Below are 26,967 nucleotides of genomic sequence, written 5' to 3'. Positions count from 1 at the left end.
CATCCTTAAGGGCGCATTTACACGACCGTAGTGTTTTGCAGACTCGCAAAACACGGATGCCGGCCTGTGTGCGTTCCAAATATTGCGGACCGCACATGGCCGGTACCATCATAGAAAATACCTATTCTTGTCCGCAATGGTGGACAAGAATAGGACATGCTCTATCTTTTTGTGCGGGCCCGCGGAACGGAACTACAAGTGTGGTGCCCGCATCTTTTGCAGCCCCATTGAAATGAATGGGTCTGCATCGGTGCCGCAAAATTGCTGAACGGGTACTGGACACGCTCATACTGCCCTCCGAATAGGCCCCAAAACTGAATAATATGTACAATAACAAAATAACATTTTATTTCACTAGCCCCTAATAATAAAATAAGCAGTGAATGTAGAGCAAATAAAACAGAATTTAGCCATTTCTCATACATAGCCCAACTCCACTTCCATGATCACGTTCCAATAATATAATTATATTACAGACTAGTTTCCATACATTGATTTATCCTGTGATATTATTAGAAATATTTCTGGTTTGCCATAGGATTACATACACATAGTGCGAATGGGCAGAAACCAATCGGTGGAACAGACTAGCATAGCCTAGTTGACATCTTAGGCCTCATGCACACGACTTAACTGTTTTGCAGTCCACAAACTGCAGATCCGCAAACTGCAGATATTGGCCGCCTGCGTCCGGCTGTATTGTAAAAATGCCTATTCTCCGCAAACCGGACTACATTAGGACATTTCTATTTTTTTGAGGGACAGACATAGGGCTTCACAGATGTGGACAGCAAACAGATTACCGGTACCTCCGTGTGCTGTCCACATTTTTTGAGGGCCCATAGAAATGAATGCAGGTGGGACGTGAACCCAAAATACAGTCGTGCGCATGAAGCCTTACTGTCATGAGCAGGTCTATTCCTCTCGTTTTGCAACTATACTTAGATCTAGCTCCAGTAGGAACTATATTTTTAGTCTGCATAATACAATGTTCTCCGACTGTTGCAAAACGGCAATTTCCATCATGGCCTGACAGCCTGCAGTTACATCAGGGCATGATAAGAGTCGTCATTTTGTAATTCTGGTGTAATACATTTACTCAGTGTGGACAGGCTTTTTCATCTATTAAGGTTTTCTTCCCTCATGGTTGGAATGAGGTCTAGTAATAATTAACCCCGCCAATCACTGTATGTGCTGCAATAATGAAGGCTCAGATGTCTATGAAACACGTCAGACTGCATATGAATGGAAGCGCAGCCAAGAACAGCTCATATAATACATAATAAGACGGCTGTCAACAGGCGAGGAGAAGATCTTCCAACAGGTGTCCTCTTGTAGCTGCTCTGTTATTACCAGGTCATATCTGTTTGCCAGTTTAATACAAAGGAAATGAATAAGAAGACAAACTCTTCCATATTTGTATATTTGAAGAGGCACATCCTGTCCAAAAGGAAAAAAAAAAAAAAAGGGAAAAGACAATCTGGGACCCGCACCTATCAGAAAACGGGGACAAAGCCTAGCAATATGCCCCCATTGACTTAGATGGGAATACCCCTTTAAAGGGGTTGTCCGGGTTCAGAGCTGAACCCGAACATACCTCCATTTTCACCCCGGCAGCCCCCTGACTTGAGCATCGGAGCAGTTCATGCTCCGATGCTCTCCTTTGCCCTGCGCTAAATCGCGCAGGGCAAAGGCATTTTTTGGAGATCCGGTGACGTACCGGGGCTCTCCATGGTGCTGCCAGGAAGACCGGTTACATCACAGGCACTGATGGGCGGGATTTAGCGCTACCCTAGCCTGTAAAACGGCTAGGGCAGCGCTAAAGCCCTCCCATCAGAGCCGGTGACGTCACCGAACACACTGTGTGTTATGATAAAGAAAAGATCCCGTGCACTGCGCGATTTAGCGCAGGGCAAGGGAGCGCATCGAAGCATGAGAGGCTCCGATGCTAGCCTCAGGGGGGCTGCCTGGGTGAAAATAAGGGTATGTCCGGGTTCAGCTCTGAACATTTTTAACATAATAAAACTACATATCTCTCTAAAACGGCACGTCTGATTGCTGCAACAGAGATGTTGTTGCATTCAGCATGATCAACCCTACCAGGCAGTTTGCCTGGATTACTGGGATTGATTCTGCTGAGAGATGCTCTCTTTCATTATAGCTTTGTAACTTTACAACATAATGATCGTTTTTTTTCTTTATTTTTACATTTTTTAACTAGTATTTGTCATCGTTGATAAGTGTCGATCACGGTGGAACCGAGACTCTCGTACACCTTAAACAAATGTAGAAAATGTTTGGCACTTTCAGGCATTAAATTAACATAGTAAAGTCACAGTCCCTCCAGAAACCATATTTCCGTGTAACAAACCAGCCAAATACCGACAGCTCTGGCTGACAGATCCTATAACATAAATCACGGCGAACTGCAAATAGAAACTAGCAGGCGTAAATCTCACTGGAGACCCAGCGGCAGAACTATGCGGCTTGTATAACAGGTGAGAAATTGAAACAGAGATGCATTTCCCAGTCTGCCTCCTGAATGTAATCAGCGGAGAGGCTCTTGTGTTATCTCTCTAAGGATGGCTGCCGCTTTACAGAACTAAAAGCACCAGGAAAAGGCCTCGAATTATGTAAAGCGAGAAATGAGCGCGTAATTTAAGCCCATATTCCCTATACGTCCTCTTTGTGGATGGTTGCACGTTTGTCTGACACGTCTACTGGAAATCGAATTAATCCTTATTGTCTTTAAAGCTTATTGTGTTACCTGTGATCCTCAGACTTTAACCCTTAGTGACCTCAATATCTTATTGTGAAGCTTTCTTCTAGCGCGCCATCTTTTCACGGCATTTCAGAAAAAAAGAATATAAAAAGTAATAAAATATTTTACTTGATGAAACGTAAAATAAATGAAAAGCAAAAAAATTCACAAAAAGGAGCCGTTCACCCAGCAGAACTTGCTAGCGTAGTACACCCCCTCCCCATATACTACAGCTGTAAACATTGCCTAGTTTAAAAGGGTTGTCCCCCAACATCAGGGGGGCTGTCTGGGTGAAATTCAGCTCTGAACCCGGACATACCCATAATTTCACCCAGACAGCCCCCCTGATGTTGGCATTTTAGTATTTCATGCTCCAATGCTCTCCCTTGCCCTGCGCAGGATCGCACAGGGCAAAGGCTCTTTTATTTACCATAACACACTGCCGAGCGGAGGCTTCCATCCAGCAGTGTGCTCTGATTGGGCGGGCTTTAGCGCTGCCCTAGCCGTTTTACAGGTTAGGGCAGTGCTAAAGCTCGCCCTTCAGTACCGGTGACTTCACCGGGCTCACTGCTGGGCAGAAGCCACCCTCTGGCAGCCCCATGGAGAGCCCGGTTCATCACCAGAACTTCACAAAATGCCTTTGCCCTGCGTGATTCAGCGCAGGGCAAAGGAAAGCATCGGAGCATAAACTGCTTCGATGCTCAAGTCAGCCTGCCTGGGTGAAAATGGGGATATGTCCGGGTTTAGCTCTGAACCCGGACAACCCCTTTAAATGATGACCTGTGTGGTTTGTTCCGTTAGCATCCTCCATATTGTAAATGGTCACACAGTGTACAAGTAACCACATCATATTGTTCATAAAGGGGTTTTCCAATTATTATTTTTTTACTGATTACCTACCTGAATAGGTCATTAATATCTGATCTGTGGAGGTCGACACTCGGGACCCCCAATGATCAGCTTTTTCAGAAGGCAACGGCACTTGAAGTAGCACCACAACCTTCTTCGGCTTTTCCTAGGCCAGTGAGATTACGTCCACCGGTCACATGACCTAGGCGCAGCTCAGCCCCACAGAAGTGAATGGGGCTGAGCTGCGATAATAAGCAAAGCCGCTATACAAGGTACAGTGCTGTGGTTTGGGAGCAGGGAGAAGGGCGTGGTGCTACTGAGAATAAGGGTCCCTTCAGCTGATCGGCAGGTGTCCTGGGTGCCGGACCCCACCGATCAGACACTGACAACCTATGTGGAGGATAGGTCAACAGTAAAAAAGCAAACAAGAAAAACTGGAAAACCCCTTTAAATTAATAAATTACAAGTTTTAATTAATCTTTTCTGATAAAACTTTATATCATTCTGCTCAGCTCTTCCTGCTCGATAACCTGCAGACTGTATTGCATTTTCATGATGACAGGTTCCCTATAACTTTTACATTTTTCACCTTGTTGATATATGATCCTAATTGTTTGGCAAGGTTTGGTCCCCTTGATAATTTTATTTCCAAGTAAAAGTTAAAAATTATATAGTAATATTTTTAAATAGTTTATTATAAATTTCTGTTCCACAAAAATAAACTGAACCGAGCACATGTAATATATGACATAAGTAGGTCACTTGCAGATATAAATACAGATGGAGCACTGAAAATGAAATGCCGCCCTCTGGATTTGTAAAGTAGCTGCAAATCCGTGTAACTTTAAAAAATCTAAAACTAAGAACTCTGCCTAAATTATTTAGCAAGTTCACATAAAGAGGACTCAAAAGAACTCATAGTCTTGCAGGAAAGTTTCATAAGGTTGTGTAACGACTAAGATGAGCAGTAGGTCTGGTTAAGACTGGAGTGCACTGTCGCCTGACGCATGCGTAGTTTGTTGAGGTTTCTCCACTTGCTAAGTGTCCAGGCATGCGCAGCGGAGGCTGACACTTGGCTATGAAAAACCTATAGAACACAGGTGCGCATGCGTGGGAGGTAGTGAGACATCGAACTCTAACTATCAACGCATGCGCAGTAATAACGGTGACCGCTATGAAGACTAAGTCCCTTGACATGCGCACTACCACTTATTCATCGGATATGTTACTAAGTGTGAACGCAAGCGCAATTGCAGAAACGGCACCCTATGGATGACTGAGTTTATGGGAGGCACTTTTGAAGTTGAAGGTCCTAAGAAGTGGATTTAGATTGGTTGAAACTACAGAGGTAGCAACAAAAGAGCTACACAGTAGTCAGTTGCATTATGACACCGAGAGGCAGGTTATAAAGGTTGGGTCTCGCCCCCTTCACAGTTACTGCCCAAACCCCTGAAGACGCCAGATCTCTGGCGAAACATGTCGGGTGGCAGACTGTGATCTTAGTGTTTTAGCCAGCTAGCGTTTGCTCAGCGATGGCCCAGCAATGAATATGAGCAAGTAGAGAGAGCTAGGAACTGCAAGCACCGATCTTAGGGTAGCAGACTGTGATACAACAGCAGGCACCTCACTATACACGGCTCGAGCCGTGTGGAAACAGATGAGCCAATTAGGCAATTTGTAGTGTAGAGCAGAGATCCAGCCACATTGCTATATTAGGCCATTAAAGCGGCAATACAAACGCAGCTGATAATTTTTAATTAAGTTAGTTCTAGGTAGAAATTATTCTAGGGATGCAAAATAAACGTTATATATTAAACATATAATTACCACACGTGTCAATCTAGAGACAATCACTGGTCTTTATGACCAATTGTAAATAAATAATAATTGTGTCTCAACACGTGTGTAGGGGTCAGTGTGTAAAAATTGGTAGGTCTGGTTAACACACATTTTGGTCTTCAATCAGTCCAATATCAACTGAAAAGGCATATATAAAATGGACAATCCATCTAATTGAACATGTCTAATTTAAACAACTAACTTGCATTACAAATATTCTACATGCAGTAATTGCACGTAATTATAATTTAGCCACTGAGTTACTCAATAAAATGTATCTGTGCAGCGAAAACAGCAAATTTTTTTTTTCTTATCTTTCTGTATTGTAAGGGTATTTCTAAGTACTGACTGGTTCTGTCCCCTTTAATTCTGTTTCTTTTATATTACTTTTAATATTCTGTATAATAGAGTTTCCCTTGTAATGTAGTGGGTAAGAGACGTACCCATCCCCCATTGTGCTGAGAAGACCACATTCCTGAGTGATCTCAGAGACATGCGTGATGCACACTAGAGGAGGGGTTGATGGGAATAACTCTGGTTTGCACACATACATTCGGGGGACTCCAGCTGGAACTTCATCCTAAGTAGGATTTAGGATGTAAGTACTGATCTGCTTAAGGCAGAGATATATAACTGGTGACACACCAGTCCTAAAACTACAGTACTGTGCAGAAGTTTTAGGCAGGTGTAGAAAAATGCTGCAAAGTAAGAATGCTTTCAAAAATAGACATGCTAATGGTTTATTTTTTATCAATTAACAAAATGAAAAGTGAATGAAAAAAAAAATCTAAATTAAATCAGTATTAGGTGTGATCACCCTTTGCCTTCAAAACAGCATCAGTTCTTCTAGGTTCTTCTTTTTCACACAGTTTTTGAAGGAACTCGACAGGGATGTTGTTCCAAACATTTTGGGGAACTAAGCACAAATATACGCTCGCTCAAATCTCTTCATGTAATCCCAGAAAGACTTGATAATGTTGAGATCACTACTTCCAGGGCTCCCTGTTCATCTTTACACTGAGTATAAGGCCAAATCTGTGCAAAGATGTGGATTCATTGTCATTTTCTGTCAGGTAGTCACACGTTGTGATGGCAAAGGCAAAAAAACTCTCCCTTTTTGAACGTGGTCGGGTTATTGAACTGCATAAGCAGGGTCTCTCACAGCGCGCCATCGCTGCTGAGGTGGGACGCAGTAAGACAGTCATTTGGAATTTCTTAAATGATCCTGAGGGTTATGGAACAAAAAAGTCAAGTGGAAGACCCAAAAAAAATTCATCAGCACTGAGCTGGAGGATCCAATTGGCTGTCTGTCAAGATACTGGATGATCCTCGACACAAATTAAGGCCCTTACTGGTGCTGACTGCAGCCCCATAACCATCAGACGGCATCTGAGACTGAAGGGTTTCAAAAACAAAAAACGACTTCAAAGAGCTCATCTCCTTGAACGCCACAGAACTGCTCGTTTGGACTTTGCAAGAGAGCACCAAACATAGGACATTCAAAGGTGGAAGAAAGTTTTATTCTCTGATAAGAAAAAATGTAACCTTGATGGTCCTGATGGTTTCCAACGTTACTGGCATGACAAGCAGATCCCACCTGAGATGTTTTCTACGCGCCACAGTGGAGGGGGCGCCATAATGGTCTGGGGTGCTTTTTCCTTCAGTGGAAAAATGGAGCTTCAGGAAGTGCAGGGGCGTCAAACGGCCGCTGGCTATGTCCAGATGTTGCAGAGAGCATCCTCATGACTGAGGGCCCTCGTCTGTGTGGTAACGACTGGGTTTTTCAACAGTACACAATGCCCGCAGGACAAGGGACTTCTTCCAGGAGAATAACATCACTCTTTTGGCCCATCCTGCGTGTTCCCCTGATCTAAATCCAATTGAGAACCTTTGGGGATGGATGGCAAGGGAAGTTTACAAAAATGGGGGGTTTAGTTTTTTTTTGGAGGTGTGGTCCTAAACTTTTGATCAGCTGAAAAACAGCCTGCTTCAGTTTATTCGTTGTTTTATTAAATTGAATGCTCAAAAAATGTTTTGTCTCACTCTCATTTCTTCTTGTTGCATGTTGAAGCTCTACTTGGAACCTTGTTAAGATCCAGCCATGCTAAATACGATTTTTTGCCATTTTTCAAGTGGTCTTAAACTTTTGATCAGGACTGTATATTATCACTGTAGAGCGAACTTTTTACTTTTTCCATAAATTTCTCTCAAAAGCCAGATATATCTAACCTTGTGAGTAGTGTATATATAGGGCTTAAAATACAATGTGCAAATCAGAATTTTGAAGCATTTGAAATAAAATTGCTCTGAAATGACTAGCAGCAGTATACAACTGATTTCTCTAAAGCAGCTGCAAAATCTCTGCTCAATTAAGATTGAATAGCTGTTGTATGAAATATATGAGCAATTTCCTACTAAGGAAAATTAGAAAATTGTAGCTGCAAAATCACTAGCCTACTCCCAACATGTTAGATGTAAACAACCATCTTACAATTACATATAATTACAAATTTAAAAGAAAATCCCCAAAACTAAATACTGCTAATGTGCTCAAAATTGTTCCACCTACACGTTGCAGAGTAAATTGGTGGGTCTGTACAGAGTACATTTATTGATCAGAAAAACTAAATTTGGGTGAAAATATAGGCACAGAAAGAAAGATATTTGGGAGGAAAGAGACGGTTTGTCTATTTGCTAATAAAAAAAACAGCAGGCAATGCCTAATGGAGATAGATTTCCCCTCTGTTGGATTTGCTCTGTATCAATTCTTATACGTACATATGCAGGTAGAGTAGGGCCTCTTAAATGTCCACAGATGTTCTACGATGCGTCCATACAACGAAAATGTTGAATATGTCCATGCAAACGCTATTTCAAAAGTAATAAATCTCAGATTACTTAGGGTCCAGTATAAAGAAGAGATTCTGCATCCACAATCACCTCTCTATTCATAAAGAGAAAAGAAAGTCCCTAAGATTTTAAAACTATGTCAGAGAGTGGCCTTGATTAGGCTACTTTCACACTTGCGGCAGTGTGATCCGGCGGGCAGTTCCGTCGTCGGAATTGCACGCCGGATCCGCCAATTTGGATGTGACTGAAAGCATTTGTGAGACGGATCCGGATCAGTCTCACAAACGCATTGCAAGAACGGATCCGTCTCTCCGCTTGTCATGCGGACAGACGGATCAGTCTTGTATATTTTTTAACATTTTTACCGGTCTGCGGATGCGCAGGCCGGAAGGACGGATCCGGCATTCAGGCAAGTCTTCAGTTTTTTTCGCCGGAGATAAAACCGTAGCATGCTCCGTTTTTCTCTTTTGCCTGATCAGTCAAAACGACTGAACTGAAGACATCCTGATGCATCCTGAACGGATTACTCTCCATTCAGAATGCATGGGGATAAAACTAATCAGTTCTTTTCCGGTATAGAGCCCCTGTGACGGAACTCTATGCCGGAAAAGAAAAACGCAAGTGGGAAAGTACCCTTAGACCAACAAGTCAATATTTTCAGAACTGGGATATTGGTCAATTGGACAACCTCTTCCTAGAATGAAACAGCCCTCACTTTGAGTATGGCTTCTCTAATGTCAAATGATGAGCTGCATAAGAAAACTGCATGTGGATGGTCAATGGAACTGAAGCATTAAAGGCTATGTATTTCTTTTTTATGACTGCATTTTTCTTCTTTTGGGCTAAAAATTTTTTTTTCAACAGACGTTTCTGAGTTACAGGGTTTAAAAAATAGCCTATTTGCAAACCATCACCTTCTGTTTTCTTTCAATTCCTTCATGTGATGGCTCATGTGTAGCTCTTATTTCCTGACCTCAAACACTCATTATAGCTCAATTCTTATCAAACTGAAAAGAATATGGTTTAAAGGCTATGTACACCTTTGGGGGCAATTTGTTTCATGATTGCATTTTACAAATTTTAGGCTGTTTTTCAACTGGTCATTATTAAGAATATTCAGCTGTTCTTACACAAAGGGTTTACTGTCTAGCTCATACTTTCACTTTCTGCCAGTCATCTAATAAACTTTGGGGCAAATTTATGAAGACCAGCGTTTTAGACGCCGGTCCAAATAAAGCCCAAAACTGGCGGTGGATCTGCCGAAGTTATGAAGAGACGCAGACCTCTCCATAATTTTGGTGCATCCAGCGCCAGTTCTAAATGTAAGACAGCTTCCTTGCTGTCTTACATTTAGACCATTTTCTATGCCTAAAACAGGCTGGCCCGTCCCCTTCCTCACCCACAATTTTAGACCTGGCGTGAGCGGGAAGAAATCACAGGGAGCAGCGCAACAAACCGTTGTGCTGCCACCTAAGCATGAAATATGCCTAATATAGGCGTATTTCAGTATAATAAATTACCCCGTGTCTCTAAATTACTAAAACATCATGAACACTTATTTAAGCCACTTTCTTATCAGTAAGATAAGGATTGAGCCATAATGAGTGTCTAGGACATCAGAGATAAGGAGCCATGAGCTGAGCTACCTGATGGGAAACAGTAAAAATACAGAGCCTACTGCTAGAGAATCTCAAGGCTGTACAGAGAAAGGGGCTCAACATTTTTAGTAAAGACACATTGGAAAAGTGATTTTTAGCTCAAAATGAGTACAGAGTATTAGTTAAAAAATGTTTGAGTGTTTATGAGGTCAGGAGATCAAAGATAAGATTTGCAAATTAGCTGACAGGATTTAAAGAAAACAGAAAGTGACAGCTTACTGATTTTTAACCCCTATATCTCAGAAACGGCTGAATATTTTTAAGAAAGACAAATTGAATAAATGTTTTTAGCCAAAAATTAGTACAATGCAATTATAAAAAATGCCCTGGAAAGGTGTACATAGCCTTTAATGCTGCATTTCCCTTGATTATCAACATGCGTCTTCCTTTGCAATAGCAGCTCATCATCAGGCATTAGAGAAACCAGACTCAAAGAGAGGGCCGTTAAATTCTAGGAAGAGGTTGTCCAGTTGAACAATATCTTGGTAATAAAATATTGACTTGTTCGAATCTAGGCCACCCGGACCCATGACACAGTTTTAGAATCTTAAGGAACTTTCTTTTCCCTTTATGGATGGAGAAGCGACGGAATATGCAGAGTCTCTTGTTTATACTGGACCATAAGTGATCTGATATGGATTACTTTTGAAATAGGGTTGCCCCGAAGTTGTCCATAGCCTTTAAACATGTGAATGTAGATGTGGCTCATAGATCGGAGTCCTGTTTTCTCTCTGTCTGTTGGTCTTGCACTTAATAAATAATTAGTAAATAATTACTTGTTCTGGTTAATGCTAGACAGCAATAACAGAGCTCTGTGTGTGGACTTCTATCTTCTTCATATGATAAAGGTAGACTATACTCCAGTATATGTACACTTTGTATAATTGCCTGCTGTCAGCAAGCATTGTAGACACCAGAGTGAAGTTATTCTTGGCATGCAGGTAAAATGTACTGATAGGTTGCAGCTGCCTGAAATGTACCTCAGGTTCAATATTCTACCTAAGGAATGTCCCAATGACAAGGTAATTCCGATGTCTGGATCTATGCCACTGGAAAGACGGCCAGATAGCGCGAAATTTCATATTTCATTAGAAACCCAATGTCCCAGCAGGCTGGCACTGCAATCTACATTTCATATCGCTTCTCCAAACAGATGAAAGAGGAACTACTGCAGTGTCTCATTTAGCCCGATCCTCAACTCTGGCACCATACGAAGAAATGTAATGACATGCAATATGTTACTGATTGCTCATCAATGGAGGGAAAGACTTTTTCTGGCATCGCTTCCTTGCATAACTGATCATCACCCTCTCATCCTTCAAAAGCTGCAATTTTTTTTTTATTATAATAAAGAAGGTCCGATGAGCGACAGAGATATGTGAGGAATGAGCATGAAAAACAAATGAGACCAACAGAAAAAAATCTTAAAGTTATAAAATGAAGCTCTGAAATTCCCTGGATATAAGACTACATCACTTTCCTCCTGATGGAAAGAAGAAATTAATTTTACTGCAGAAGCAAATGTTTGAAGGGGTTATCCCATGATTAAAGGGGTTCTCCAGTAATTAAGAAAATGAAAATACTTAAAGGGGTTGTCCCATGACAAACATTCTACCAGCACCTGGATCTGAATACTTTTTTAATTGCATGTAATTAAAAATTTAGAATAGCCACTGAATTATTCAAAAAAATGTATCTGTATAGCGCCACCTGCTGTTTGTTATTTTTCTTATTTCTATGACCTGCTCACTGAGATGGCCGCACATGCTCAGTTTCATCCTTCAACTGCCTCCTGAGCTGTGATAGGGAGAGCATGGACACGCCCCCATAGCTGCAGCAGAAAAGATACTCCCCTTGAGCTGCCAGCTTGATATAAATCTACCAGAGCAACGAATGGGGAGATCTCTGGATCCATGTGAGGCACAGGGCTGGTTCTAGCTTTGGTAGAAAGAGGTTGTTATTTACTAAATGAGGTCTGATTTTCAATTTATAAATTAGTCATGGGATAACTCATTTAAATATAACTTTATTATACATACAGTCGTGGCCAAAAGTTTTGAGAATTACATAAATATTGGAAATTGGAAAAGTTGCTGCTTAAGTTTTTATAATAGCAATTTGCATATACTCCAGAATGTTATGAAGAGTGATCAGATGAATTGCATAGTCCTTCTTTGCCATGAAAATTAACTTAATCCCAAAAAAACCTTTCCACTGCATTTCATTGCTGTCATTAAAGGACCTGCTGAGATCATTTCAGTAATCGTCTTGTTAACTCAGGTGAGAATGGTGACGAGCACAAGGCTGGAGATCATTATGTCAGGCTGATTGGGTTAAATTGGCAGATTTGACATGTTAAAAGGAGGGTGATGCTTAAAATCATTGTTCTTCCATTGTTAACCATGGTGACCTGCAAAGAAACGCGTGCAGCCATCATTGCGTTGCATAAAAATGGCTTCACAGGCAAGGATATTGTGGCTACTAAGATTGCACCTCAATCAACAATTTATAGGATCATCAAGAACTTCAAGGAAGGAGGTTCAATTCTTGTTAAGAAGGCTTCAGGGCGTCCAAGAAAGTCCATCAAGCGCCAGGATCGTCTCCTAAAGAGGATTCAGCTGCGGGATTGGAGTGCCACCAGTGCAGAGCTTGCTCAGGAATGGCAGCAGGCAGGTGTGAGCGCATCTGCACGCACAGTGAGGCAAAGACTTTTGGAAGATAGCCTGGTGTCAAGAAGGGCAGCAAAGAAGCCACTTCTCTCCAAAAAAAACATCAGGGACAGATTGATCTTCTGCAGAAAGTATGGTGAATGGACTGCTGAGGACTGGGGCAAAGTCATATTCTCCAATGAAGCCTCTTTCCGATTGTTTGGGGCATCTGGAAAAAGGCTTGTCCGGAGAAGAAAAGGTGAGCGCTACTATCAGTCCTGTGTCATGCCAACAGTAAAGCATCCTGAGACCATTCATGTGTGGGGTTGCTTCTCATCCAAGGAAGTGGGCTCACTCTCAATTTTGCCCAAAAACACAACCATGAATAAAGAATGCTACCAAAACACCCTCCGACAGCAACTTCTTCCAACAATCCAACAACAGTTTGATGAAGAACAATGCATTTTCCAGCACGATGAAGCACCGTGCCATAAGGCAAAAGTGATAACTAAGTGGCTCAAACGTTGACATTTTGGGTCCATGGCCTGGAAACTCCACAGATCTTAATCCCATTGAGAACTTGTGGTCAATCCTCAAGAGGCGGGTGGACAAACAAAAACCCACTAATTCTGTGATTATGAAAGAATGGGTTGCTATCAGTCAGGAATTGGCCCAGAAGTTGATAGAGAGCATGCCCAGTCGAGTTGCAGAGGTCCTGAAAAAGAAGGGCCAACACTGCAAATACTGACTCTTTGCATAAATGTCATGTAATTGTCGATAAAAGCCTTTGAAACATATGAAGTGCGTGTAATTATATTTCACTACATCACAGAAACAACTGAAACAAAGATCTAAAAGCAGTTTAGCAGCAAACTTTGTGAAAACTAATATTTTTGTCATTCTCAAAACTTTTGGCCACGACTGTATATTCCCAAATACCTTTCATTAGTTATAATTGCTCGTTTTGTCTGGGGAGCGATCATTCGGAGAAATAGAATGGCCGCCGTCCTATTAGTACACACAAAACCTATCCTAATCACACATGAGGACAAGGTACTTCACAGCACTGAGCTAAAGAGCTGCCTTATCCTCCTCTCTGCTCGGCTTGTCAGGGACTAGGCCTAATACTACAGTAGATGTAAATGTATGCCAGCTTTATCACAGCGGCTGATGCCGCATGATAATTCTGGGGCATCTCTAGACTGTCTTGTCAACATTTAAACCAACTATTAGCTGGCTCACCCTGTGTCCGAATTTTGTCTAACTTTACACTAAAATCCTGGTGCACATAGTTACAGCCCCTTTCACGCTAAACCATTTTTGTTTTTGCAGTTGCTTCACAAATAGGTCTAAACCTTGATGTGACATTATGTAACAGATAATTGCCATTCTGTGCATTTTTATAACCAAATCTAAGTGCAATCACATTAACAAATGTTGTATCTTTGCCATCACCTTTTCCCGTAGACGAGGCAAAAAAAAAAAAAAAAGCGTCTATAAACGTGGTGCAAAGCGTATACCCCAGTTTTAGGTGCATTTTGAGGAATAAATCTCCCCCATTGTATTCTTGTTTTATGTTTTTTTATTATTTTTTTGCACACAAATGTTCCAGAAAGAAGAAAATACATTGTGTAGCTGCAGGATATTATAGGGCATCTGTCAGCAGATTTGTCCCTATGACACTGGCTGACCTGTTACATGTGCACTTGGCAGCTGAAGACATCTGTGTTGGTCCCATGTTCATATGTGCCCGCATTGCTGAGAAAAATGATGTTTTCATATATGCAAATGAGCCTCTAGGAGCAACAGGGGGCGTTACCGTTACACCTATAGGCTCAGCTCTCTCCGCAACCGCCGCTCCCTTTGCACTTTGATTGACACGGGAAAAACAGGTCCATTAGACCATTGAAATCTCTAGTGCATGGCCAGCTGAAAGAGGTTGTCTGGGACTTTGATACTGATGGCCTATCTGCAGGAGAGGCCATCACTATCGGATCAGCAGGGCGTCTGACACCGCACACCCCACAGATCAGCTTGTACACAATGGACAGAGCTGGAGCTACAAGGTAACAGCTGCTCGTGTCGGACCCCTGCAATCTGATATTGATGACCTATCCTGTGTATATGCCATCATTATCAAAATCCTGGGATAACCCCAGATAGGCTAGGGCTGCACAGCAATCTTGTCACGCAACCAAGGTTCGCAGTGCAGCAGGGCAGCCCTAGAGATGAATGGGGTCATGGCGTGGCTCGCATGTCTACTGCTGGATTTTTCTGCAATTCTGGGGTGATGGTCAACATGTCAGTAACATTGTGAACCCATTCTTTTCTATGGCTGCCCTGTTACACTGCAACTCCTGTCTCCCCCAAAATCTCTGTGTAGCCCTAGCCTAAGGCCCCATGCACACGACCGTGCTGTGTTTTGCGGTCCGCAAAACACTAATGCCGCCCATGTGCGTTCTGCAATTTGTGGAACGGAATGGGCGTTTATAGTCGAAATGCCTATTCTTGTCCGCAAAACGGACAAGAATAGGACATGTTCTATTTTTTTTGCGGGGCCACGTAGCCTAAAAATGTATTTATTTCTTTTTATGCACTTATATAGCGCTACTATATTCCGCTGCGCTTTACAGACATTAGCAACCAACTGTCCCCAGTGGGGCTCACAATTTTAGGTCCCTATCAGTATGTCTTTGGAGTCTCCCCACTCTCCCCGCAAACACGAGGAGAACATACAATCTCCATGCAGATGTTGTCCTTGGTTGGATTCGAAAGCAGGACCCCAGCGCTGCAAGGCACCACTGCTAACCACTGAGCCACCATGCTGCCCATAAAATCTCAGCAAAATCTCATGATGGGACCAGGCGCTTGCCCTGGGTGGCCAGGCTTACTGAAACATCCAAGCAAGCCCATGCTTAATACTGTTACACAGTTGAGTCACATTATTATAACCACTTTCTACCTTCGACGTCGACAGTGTGTAGCTCATGGAGGAAGTCACATGTGGTGAGCCGGCTTGGTGGGTAAAGAAGGTGTGTTATAGGCTGTCTGCCCATATATCCCTCATTGCTGTCATGGCTAAAAGGGCGATTTATCAAAGTTGTAAAAAGTGATGTTCATTGGCTTTTGTGCCAAAGGATGGCAGTATTTCTGAAACTGTGTCTACTGTTCTCGCGCTGCTGTTGTGAAAGTGTATCGTGAGGGAAAAAAATAGCACCATTACGAATGAGTAATGTGCCATTGATGTAGGAGGTGTATGACGGCAACGAAGGTGCAGGAGGCCAGACGACCCGATACAGTGGAGCAGCTCACCAGCAAAAGGAACCAGGGGCTACCAGACATGTATCTAAAACAACAGTCCAGCAAACCCCAACTGCTTATGGGGCTCCAAAGCAGACGGATGGCAGTATCAATTTTTGTGGCAGTATCAGAATTGGACGTCAGCTGGTTTGTAAACTGTTACCTTCTCTGGTGAGTCACATTTTCTGCTTCATCGAACGGATGGAGAAACAAACAACCTGCAACCATTGCTGGAATGTTTTTGTGGCTTTCTCTGGGCCCACTCATCCATGTGGAAGGCACACTCAACCTATTTGGGTATGAATCCATCCTTGCAGATCACTCACACCCATGCAAGCCGATTGTCTTCTCTGGGGCGGATGGGATCTTGCGGCAAGACAATGTGAGATGTCACAGGGGTAGAAATGTCTGACATTGGTTGGAAGTGCATTCCAAGTACTACCCTGGCCCACTAATTCCCCAGACTTGAACCCAATTGAGCATCTGTGGGACCACCTCGATCTTCATGTTCGCTCTATGAATCCTCCCCCCCACGCCCCCTCCGGTGTGGGGTGCACATATCTGTGACAACCTACCAGGACCTTATTCAGTCTCTCCCTGCTGTCCATGCTGGGCACGGCGGTTACTCTGCATATTCGCCGTGGTCATAATAATGGGACTCGGCCGTGTGTATCATTTTCCTTACATTCAGATTTAGAATGAACCAGGACAATGAGATCATGAATACATATTGGAGCCGCCCCAACATATAGTGGCCAGCTGGTGACTCCTGGTAACAGATCTGTGATAAGACGAGGTGGCGTCACAAATCAGTAAGGCTGTAGAAATGATTTTTGCATTTCGCTCCCATCATTTAGAAGGAAATGTTTTAAATAATGTATCATCATGGCCCATTAAGAATACAATGCAACTCATTTGACTAGTGCTCAGCTTACATTATAATGTCAAATGTAATGTGAAAATGCCTTAAAGGCAAGATATTAACATTATCTGCCAAAAGCACAAAAAGCCGCTTAGAGCCTCACATAATGTGTCATATACTTGCTTCCTCCACGGTATTATCACCATAATACACAGCGTTGTCATGTTGTAGGACGCACAAAAACTATTTATGTAGCATTATAATGTGGGCACCAGATAGCATTCAAATGCATTTTTACGGAAAATTCTCAATGTGAAAATTCTAATCGTTACCGTTCCCCTTTCCAGATATAATAATAGAGATCATATTCCAAAATTTCTAAAAACGTTATAGGACCACCTTAGTGCTACAGAAAAAAGGTACAAACACAATGAATGTGTAAAATGATACTGCAGTGTAGAGCTAAAGAGAAAATCCAGCACAGGTGTAGAAAGAATCCAATAAAAATCAACACTTTATTTGTGATCCATTAAAAACATGTCACAATCTATCGATAAAAACTAAAAAACACAGGAGCGAGTTTTCCACTTGAGTGTGATGCGTGATCTGAACGCATTGCGCCCGCACTGAATCCTGACTCATTCATTTCAATAGGTCTGAGTACATGAGCGATGTTTTTCACGCATCGGTTCTGCGTTGCGCGAGAATCGCAGCATTTTCTATATTCTGTGTTTTTCATGCATCCCTGGCCCCATAGAAGTGAATGGGGCTTCAGTGAACAATGCATTGCGTCCGGATGTAACCTGGATGCAGTCAGGGAGCAATGCGTTTTTCACTGATGGTTCCTAGGAGATTTTGTTTGTAAACCTTCAGTTATTTTTTTTTCACACGCGTGAAAAACGGATCAAAACTGACTGCACCCACATGGAAGAAACTGAACAACTGGACACAATCGCAGACAAAACGGACTGAACTTGCTTGCAAAATGGTGCAATACTAAAAATGATATTGTTTTTATTAGGCTTTAAAAAAATTAAAATGCACTTAAAAAAAATATCTGCATAATCTGACACCCATAAAGCCTCATGCACACGTCCGTGGAACACGGCCTGGATTTCTTCTGAGGGCAGGAGCGCACAGCGTCATTGGTTGCACCAAAATGCATTACGTTTTGTTTGGTTGCGTCCCCATCGCGGACAGAAAAACGCTGCAAGCAGTGTTTTTCTATCCGCGATGTGGTGCGGAGCAAGATGCGTTTTTTCTGAGACAATAGAAAACGGATCCGTCCTCCATTGACTTTCAATGGTGTTTAAGACGGATCCGTCATAGTTATAGAAGACATAATACAACCGGATCCGTTCATGACGGATACATGCGGTTGTATTATTGTGAGTCTTGTGACGGAAGCATTTTTGCAGATCCACGACGGATCCGCAAAAAACGCTAATGTGAAAGTAGCCTTACAGGATAAATATTTTTATTTATATTCTAATAGCTGGACATTTAAGGACACGGCGATCCCAATCATGCTTATAGTTTTTATTGTTCATTGTTATATGTAAAAATGGGGAAAGGGGGTGATATGAATTTTAAAACTTCTTATATTTTTTAAAACAATTTTTAAAACATTTGTACTTCTACTTTTAGTCCGCTAGGAGGTTTGAACATTAAAGTGTTAAGATTACTTATACTAGTGGTGGCACTCAGAGCCTGATGTACCCATATACCTTAGACTTTTCCTGCCATTCACCAGTGCCGGGAGCGCTATGAACGGCACAGGCAGTGCATTGAATGAAGGCAGGCTACTATAGCTAAATGTTGGCACTTTGCGATAAATAAGTGGGTTTTGGGTTGTAGTTTGGGCAATCGGCCTCTAAACAGTTCACCACCGCTGGCTTATACCATAGACTGCTATACTTTAGAATGGCAGTCTATGATGTTTGTGAAATCTTCCTATTAAAAGGATTTTCTCAGATTTAATTACTGAAGACCTAATCCTCAGGATAGGTCATCAGTATCTGATTGGTGGGCGTCCGACACCCGAGCCCCCCGCTGATCAGGTGTTTGAGAAGGCACCGACGCTCCTGTGAGCACCACCACGGCCTTCTCTCAACTTACCAAGCACAGCACCGTACATTGTATGGCGGCTATGCTTGGTATCGCGCACAGCCCCTTTCACTTGTATGGGGCTGAGCAGCTCCTAGGCCATGTGACCGATGAATGTGTCGTCACACAGCCTAGGAAAAAGCAAAGAGAAGCCCATGACGCTCACAGGAGCACCACGGCCTCTTCGAACAGCTGATCAGCGGGGGTGCAGGGTGTCGGACACCTCCACTGACAGATGCTGATGACCGATCCTGAGGATAGGTCATCAGTATTAAAATCTCGGAAAAACGCTTTAAGCCGTGACACAGGCAACGCTTAATAGGAATACTTACATGGTAGGTATAAGCGCTTTCCCAAGTCCCCGGGCTGCATGACAACCCTGCGATTTTAGAGGGGCGATTGGAGGCCCCTCCGTCTAATCTCTCAGATGCTGCAGTCAATATTGAACGCAGCATTTGAGAGGTTAAATGACAGAGCTCTCCAATTCTGGTTGCTCTTGGCAGGTGTCAGCTGTATAACGCAGCTGGCACTTGCAGTGCATGGAGCAGGCTCAGCTTCCTAGCCCATTCTGAAAACCGCTTCTGCCATTATAGAGTACATCAATTATCTGGACGGGATCAAAATATCCCTGCTTGTTCTTTTTGTTTTCATTTTGCAATTCCACTTATTCTATTAAACTTTTATGAAATATTTTATTTGTCACATTGAGGGACTTTTTTTTTTTTAATGCATTCTAGTATTCAAGGTATTCGAAGTAAATTGCCATGTTGGCACTTTGCGATAAATAAGTGGGTTTTGGGTTGTAGTTTGGGCACTCGGTCTGTAAACGGTTCACCACCGCAGGCTTATACCATAGACTGCTATAATTTAAATGTAAAATGTAAGTCCCTCAATGTGACAAATTATTTCATAAAAGTTTAATAGAATAAGTGGAATCGCAAAATGAAAACAAAAAGAACAAGCAGGATTATTTTGATCCCGTCCAGATAATTGATGTACTTTATAATGGCAGAAGGGGTTTTCAGAATGGGCTAAGAAGCTAAGCCTGCTCAATACACTGCAAGTGCCAGCTGCGTTATACAGCTGACACCTGCCAAGAGCAACCAGAATTGGAGAGCTCTGTCATTTTACACCTCAGATGCAGCATCTGAGAGATTAGACGAAGAGGCCTCCAATCGCCCCTCTAAAATCGCATTCTATCATGTGGTTTGTTACACCTAGGACTGTTCTTTAGGCCTCATGCACATGACCGTTGTGTGTTTTGCGGTCCGCAAACCATGGATCCGCGAAACACGGATGGCGTCCGTGTGCGTTCCGCAATTTGCGGAACGGCACGGACAGCCATTAATATAACTGCCTGTTCTTGTCCTCAAAACGCGTTATATGTTTTTTGGCGGACCATGGAACGGAATGCTGTCCGCATCTTTTACGGCCCCATTGAAGTGAATGGGTCCGCATCTGAGCCGCCAAAACTGCCCCATAGAAGACTGCAGACACATCCCAGACATACCCGTGTGCACTTTGTGTCTGAATTCCATGTCCAGGAAAAGCACTTTTATTCTGCTGCTGCAAGTGCCCAAAGCAAACCAGACTGCAGAGGGGAGGGCTGCTTTAGTTGCTCATATCTTGGGATTGGTAGCCACTAGAAATATGATCCTGACCTTGTTTGAAAGCTGGCATTCCAACCTTTTCAAACGATACCAGAATCATAGCATCATATCCACTATATCAGAAGATATAGCTGTTAGAAATTGAGTCAAGAGTGAAAACTGTTTTTAGGCCTCATGCACACGACCGTTGTTTTGGTCCACATCCAAGCCGCAGTTTTTGCGGCTCGGATGCGGACCCATTCACTTCAATGGGGCCGCAAAAGATGCGGACAGCGCTCTGTGTGCTGTCCGCATCCGTTGCTCCGTTCCGTTGTCCGCAAAAAATATATAACCTGTCCTATTCTTGTCTGTTTTGCGGGCAAGAATAGGCAGTTATATTAATGGTTGTCCGTGCCATTCCGCAAATGGCGGAACGCAAACGGACGCCATCCCTGTTTTGTGGACCGCAAAACACACAATGGTCGTGTGCATGAGGCCTTACTTTCACTTTGAGCTGGGCACTTGGGAGCTGTTGATTTTCCTGGACATGGAATACAGACACATAGTACTGTGGGGTTTCGCTCTGGTAGATCGGGTAAGCAGACACAGTACAGAGGCAAAAGACAAGTTCTTAACGCAAAACTTCAATGTTTATTCACACTTGAGGCAAATGCACAAAACAATGCATTACTTTGCAGTCTTGGTGTTTACTTCACACACAATGGAAAGTACATATAAGACAAGTAACCTTGATGTCATTTCTGCCTCTAGCAGTCCACGGCAGGCTTTAGGGGGCCTGTTTTCTCGGCCCATGGGTCTCAGCCCTCCAACCTGGCACCAAGCCTCAGATCCCAAACACAGAGATCCTGCTGCTGAGCCCAGCTGCCTATTTAAGGACAGCCAGGGGCTGCCAAAAACCCAGCCCGGCAATTAAAATCCCATCTGGTATTTGACCCCACCTGACTGCAAATCAGCCCAGCAGCACACGATGGGATGAAAATAACTGTTTTCCCAGACCATTCCCCTCACTGTGTCACAGTACACACAGGTATGTCTGGGATGTGTCTGCAATCTTCTATGGGGCAGTGCTCTTAGTTTATTGGTGAAAATTAGGTGACAGACTCAAAAATTTAAGCTATATGGCACCATCAGAAATCCTTTGTCAATGAGGGGTAGCTGTCAATCCCATTTCTTCCCATGCCGGTGCTCATGGAGGCGCCACTTCTGTGCCCCTGTGATCACAAATCTATAAGGGTATATGCCCAATGGGCATATTTTTGGGCGGTTTTTGCTGCATTTCCACACCGTGTGTTACATTAGATGCAAAGTTTGAAATGTGCACAGACAATTGACTTGCTGCTGATTTCAAAATCCACACTGCAGGTCAATTTCTACGCCGTGTACATGAGATTTTGAAAGTCTTATCTACTTACGATAGCTGGTACTGTACCATGTGGCGGATTTCACGCACAAAAATCTGTGCAGAAAAATCTGTGTGTAATTCGCAGGGTGTATATACCCTAAGGCTACCTGCACATGGGGGAAGATTTACAAAAAGATTTTCCGCATGGATTTTTAGGTTAATTTCTCTGCACGAAAGCCACACTAAAATATGCTCGTGTTACTTGCTTGCTTTTTTTTGTTGCGGATTCTTATACGGTTTTGCCCCAATCTCACCCTTTGACAATGCAATGGGTGAAATCCGCACAGAAAATCCTCAGAAACAACTGACATGCTGCGAAATTAAAAATCCGTGCGGAATGGTCAATTCCTGCAGGGAATACATATGCAAAATGTTCATGAGATTTGAAAAATCTCATACATTTAGCTGGTGCTGTATTATACAGTGGTTTTTTTTTCTGCACAGAAATCCACATGAAAAAGCCGCACATAAGGCTACATGCACATAATGTGGTGAGGATTTTCATATACTTCAATGGGGCTGTTAACAGAAAAACGCATAGAAAAGCACAATAAAGACAGCAAAACCGTAATAGGTTTTTAGCGCAGTTTTGGTGTGGATTTCATGCAATTTTCTGCATACAAATCGGCAGTGTGTGCAGGTAGCCTAAGGCCTCTTTCAGACGGGCGAGATTTCCGCGCCGGTGCAATGCGTGAGGTGAACACATTGCACCCGCACTGAATCCGGACCCATTAATTTCTATGGGGCTGTGCACATGAGCGGTGTTTTTCACGCATCACTTGTGCATTGGGTGAAAATCGCAGCATTCTCTTTGTGCGTTTTTCACGTAACGCAGGCCACATAGAAATTAATGGGGCTGCGTGAAAATTGCAAGCATCCGCAAGCAAGTGCGGATGCGGTGCGATTTTCACGCACGGTTGCTAGGAGACGATCGGGATGGGGACCCGATCATTATTATTTTCCTTTATAACATGGTTATAAGGGAAAATAATAGCATTCTTAAAACAGAATGCTAAGTAAATTAGGGCTGGAGGGATTAAAAAAAATATATATATATTATTTAACTCACCTTAATCCACTTGTTCGCGCAGCCCGGCTTCTCTTCTGTCTTCATCTGTGAGTAAAAGGTCCTGTGGTGACGTCACTATGCTCATTACATGGTCCATCACATGATCCATCACCATGGTAAAAAAAGATCATGTGATGGACCATGTGATGAGCGCAGTGACGTCATCAAAAGGTCCTATTCCTCAAAGAAGAAGACATAAGAGAAGCCGGGCTGCGCGAACAAGTGGATTAAGGTGAGTTACATTTTTTTTTAACCCCTCCAGCCCTATTTTACTAAGCATTCTGTATTCAGAATGCTATTATTTTCCCTTATAACCATGTTATAATGGAAAAATAATACAATCTACACAACCTTGAACCCAAACCTGAACTTCTGTGAAGAAGTTCGGTCTGGGCACCACATTCCACAAAAACTGAACGGAACGCAATCGCAGTCGCAGTCAAAACTGACTGAAATTGCGTACCTACTCGCGCGGGTTTGCCGCAATGCACCCGGGACGCATCCGGAGCCAAAACGTGACGCCCGTGTGAAAGAGGCCCAAGTGTTCTTCAGAATCTGCATGGTTTGGAGGATTTACACATGCGAGTGTTTGTGGGAGTTGTAACCAGAAAAGCATCTGGTTATCTGCCGCCTGTATAATGATTTTGCTCACTGATACAACAGACTGCTATGATTTAGCAAAGCAACATAATTTGAGTCTCATATTGAAGTCGCTGAAGCATTTGTTCATCTTGTAAAAGATCTGCTACTCTAAAGTGCCAGTAAACAAAGTTTGCCAAGTCAGATTCTTGCCAGAAGCAGATGGGATTCATCATTAAGGCACGTGGGGATATTTCAGAAACAAGCGATAAGCCTGATGGTCATATACATCGTGAGCACGAGGTACACCTGACTGCAGGCACAATGTAGTGTATGACTTGGGGTCTGCCGGATAATGCTGGTACTTTTATAAAAATGCTCTGGCAAACTTTCAAAATGCCAGCATATCATTAAATTCTGCATCCTTTGTTCTGTCCTAGGCTGCAATATCTGGTATTATTATGCCTGAGCGACATCTGGAACCAATTTACAAAAGTTATTGTATGTGAAAAAGCAGACTGAGATGCCTCATTTGATTAGCATTGGTTAAAAAGTCAGCAAAAAACCCAATCTAGCATCTTTTTTACCATTTTCATTTATTCTTCTGTTTATATGACAGAATGTACTGTACCAAACGTCACCTGAAGACTTTGCTGAAATATATATATATATATATATATATATATATATATATATATATATAGATGGACAGCACTCCAAAACTATAAAATATAAGAAAATGTATTCACCCATGTGGAACAAAATAGCAGCAGCGACGTTTCGGCTCATCCATAGAGCCTTCCTCAAGCAAATAACACATGTGTCTAGTGACATATATATATATATATATATATATATATATATATAGGAAAATCAAACAAAGAGTATCACAAGTGCATAAGTGATGATAATAACAAGTAATATAATAAAATTAAAGGAAAAAAAACATAATTAGAGGCATATATTCCAACGGTGATCACATGATTCCATCATATAAATACTTTGATACATAAAAACATATCCCTATAAAAAATACAGTGCATCATGATGTTTATTTAATGTGTATCCTAATAAGTGCCAATAAATAACAGGTGATGTAAATCCAAATCATGGTGTGACATGTACATACCATTCAGGTGTGGAGGCGACCCCATGCATACATAACGCTGAAATCTCGGCGTGCTGTAACTAGTAGTGCACCTGCGTCAAACATCGCAAGAGTGCAAAACAGAAAAACGATCACGCTGGATCCTCCCTGAGCCTGCACACATGAGCCATGAGCCAGCAAGCGCCATGTTGGTAGTGGTATCCAAGTGTTATTTATTGGCACTTATTAGGATACACATTAAATAAACATCATGATGCACTGAATTTTTTATAGGGATATGTCTTTATGTATCAAAGTATTTATATGATGGAATCATGTGATCACTGTTGGAATATATGCCTCTAATCATGTTTTTTAAATGTAATTTTATTATATTACTTATTATTATCATCACTTATGCACTTGTGATACTCTTTGATTGATTTGCCTATATATATATATATATATATATATATATATATGTCACTAGACACATGTGTTATTTGCTTGAGGAAGGCTCTATGGATGAGCCGAAACGTCGCTGCTGCTATTTTGTTTCACATGGGTGAATACATTTTCTTATATTTTATAGTTTCGGAGTGCTGTCCATCTTTCCATTTATATATTGGGCTATCAGCCTATGCCCTAGGACATAGCACCCGTCCAGTTTAAATTTTTTATTTTTCGGTGCTGCCAACTTATATATATATATATATATATATATAGTGGGGAACCGTACTCACTGGACCAGTGTACAAAGGCAGGGACACCAAAACGTTCAACAAAAGTCCTCTTTATTTAGGCTTTTTCATCAAAAGTACATCCAGATCGCAGCCGGGTCAAGCAGTTGTAGCACACTGACAGTGTTACCTCACACTGTCTGCCTTTCCTCCAGACTGAGACACACCTAACATCCAGCAGCCGGATTAAATAGGATCCCTGGACATGAGCATGCCTCAAGTCCCAGACTGGAACATGGGGAACAGGCACCCACCCAACACATTGCCTGTTCCCAGTAAAAGCCCGCCCTGAACTAGCTGCACCAGCTACACTATCTATTTTCTGTGTCCACCAGCTAACTTAGTGGACACCTAGACTAGGGCTTTTACTCCACCAAGGCCGGGCACCTTGGTGGCACATTCCTTGTTAGCAAGCCGCTTTAGAATGCTTCCTGCAACATTCTGGGTGACATATCTCCCCCCATAGATGACTCCTGTCACCGCCTCACATACCACCCCCCCCCCCCCTTTGTTCACACCTGTGGGGGTGAACACATGCCATACAGTGGACTCTGGACAGGGCATCCGCATTCCCCTGCAGCATCCCCGACCTGTGTTCCACTGTAAACGGAACTCTAAAAAAGCTTTTACCTGCCTTGTCGTAAGGGGTCTGGGCCAGTTCTGTATGGCTTCTATTTTATTTACCTGAGGTTTAATGACTCCCCGTCCAATTACATACCCCAGGTATCGAGCTTCTTCCAACCCTATTGTACATTTCTTCGGGTTGACGGTCAACCCCGCTTTCCAGAGAGAGTCTACCACCGCCTGCACCTTGGGCAAGTGACTCTCTCCAGTCCGTGCTAAACACTACAATATCATCATCGAGATAGGCTGAAGCATACTGACGATGGGGCCGGAGGATGATATCTATTAACCGTTGGAAGGTGGCCGGAGCACCATGTAAGCCAAAGGGCAACACCATATACTTAAACAGCCCTTCGGGGGTGAGAAAGGCAGTTTTATCTTTTTCAGCCTCCATTAAGGGCACCTGCCAGTACCCTTTTGTGATGTCTAAGACTGAAAAGTATCGTGCCTGCCCTAACCGTTCTATCAATTCATCGACCCGAGGCATGGGGTAGGCGTCAAACTTTGATACTTCATTGAGCTTCCGGAAGTCGTTACAGAATCTTAATGTTCCGACTGGTTTTGGTATAAAGACTATTGGACTAGCCCACTCACTCCGAGACTCTTCAATGACCCCTAGTCGCAACATCGACTTCACTTCCTCAGAGATGGCTTGTCGCCAAGCCTCAGGCACCCGATATAGCTTTAAGCGAACTTTGACCTGGGGCTCGGTGACAATGTCATGTCGGACTATGGAGGCGCATCCAGGAAGTTCGGAGAATACATCCCTAGTCCGACTCTCAAACTCTGACCTTCTGAACCTGTTTAGTAGACAGGCCATCTGCTATCTTCACCGCAGAGGAGGCTTTCTCCGGGATCACTGGTGGCATCACAGCCTTCCCCGCAGTCAAGACAGAGAGTGCGTGGTCCCCAAACATACTCTCCCTATCTCTCCAGGGCTTTAGTAAGTTAACATGGTATACCTGCTCTGGCTTTCGCCGACC

At 42.8% G+C, this 26,967-nt stretch overlaps 1 protein-coding gene across 1 annotated transcript in view; it reads right to left on the bottom strand.

Annotated features, from left to right (window-relative positions):
- CPQ (carboxypeptidase Q) overlaps nt 1-26,967 on the bottom strand; it is a 537,382-nt gene that overhangs the window by 386,641 nt on the left and 123,774 nt on the right. The window lies entirely within an intron of this gene.

Source organism: Bufo bufo, chromosome 5, assembly GCF_905171765.1.
Source record: "Bufo bufo chromosome 5, aBufBuf1.1, whole genome shotgun sequence".
NCBI lineage: Eukaryota > Metazoa > Chordata > Amphibia > Anura > Bufonidae > Bufo > Bufo bufo.
Note: the sequence above shows the minus strand (reverse complement) of the source record. Positions and strands in the feature narration are given on the sequence as shown.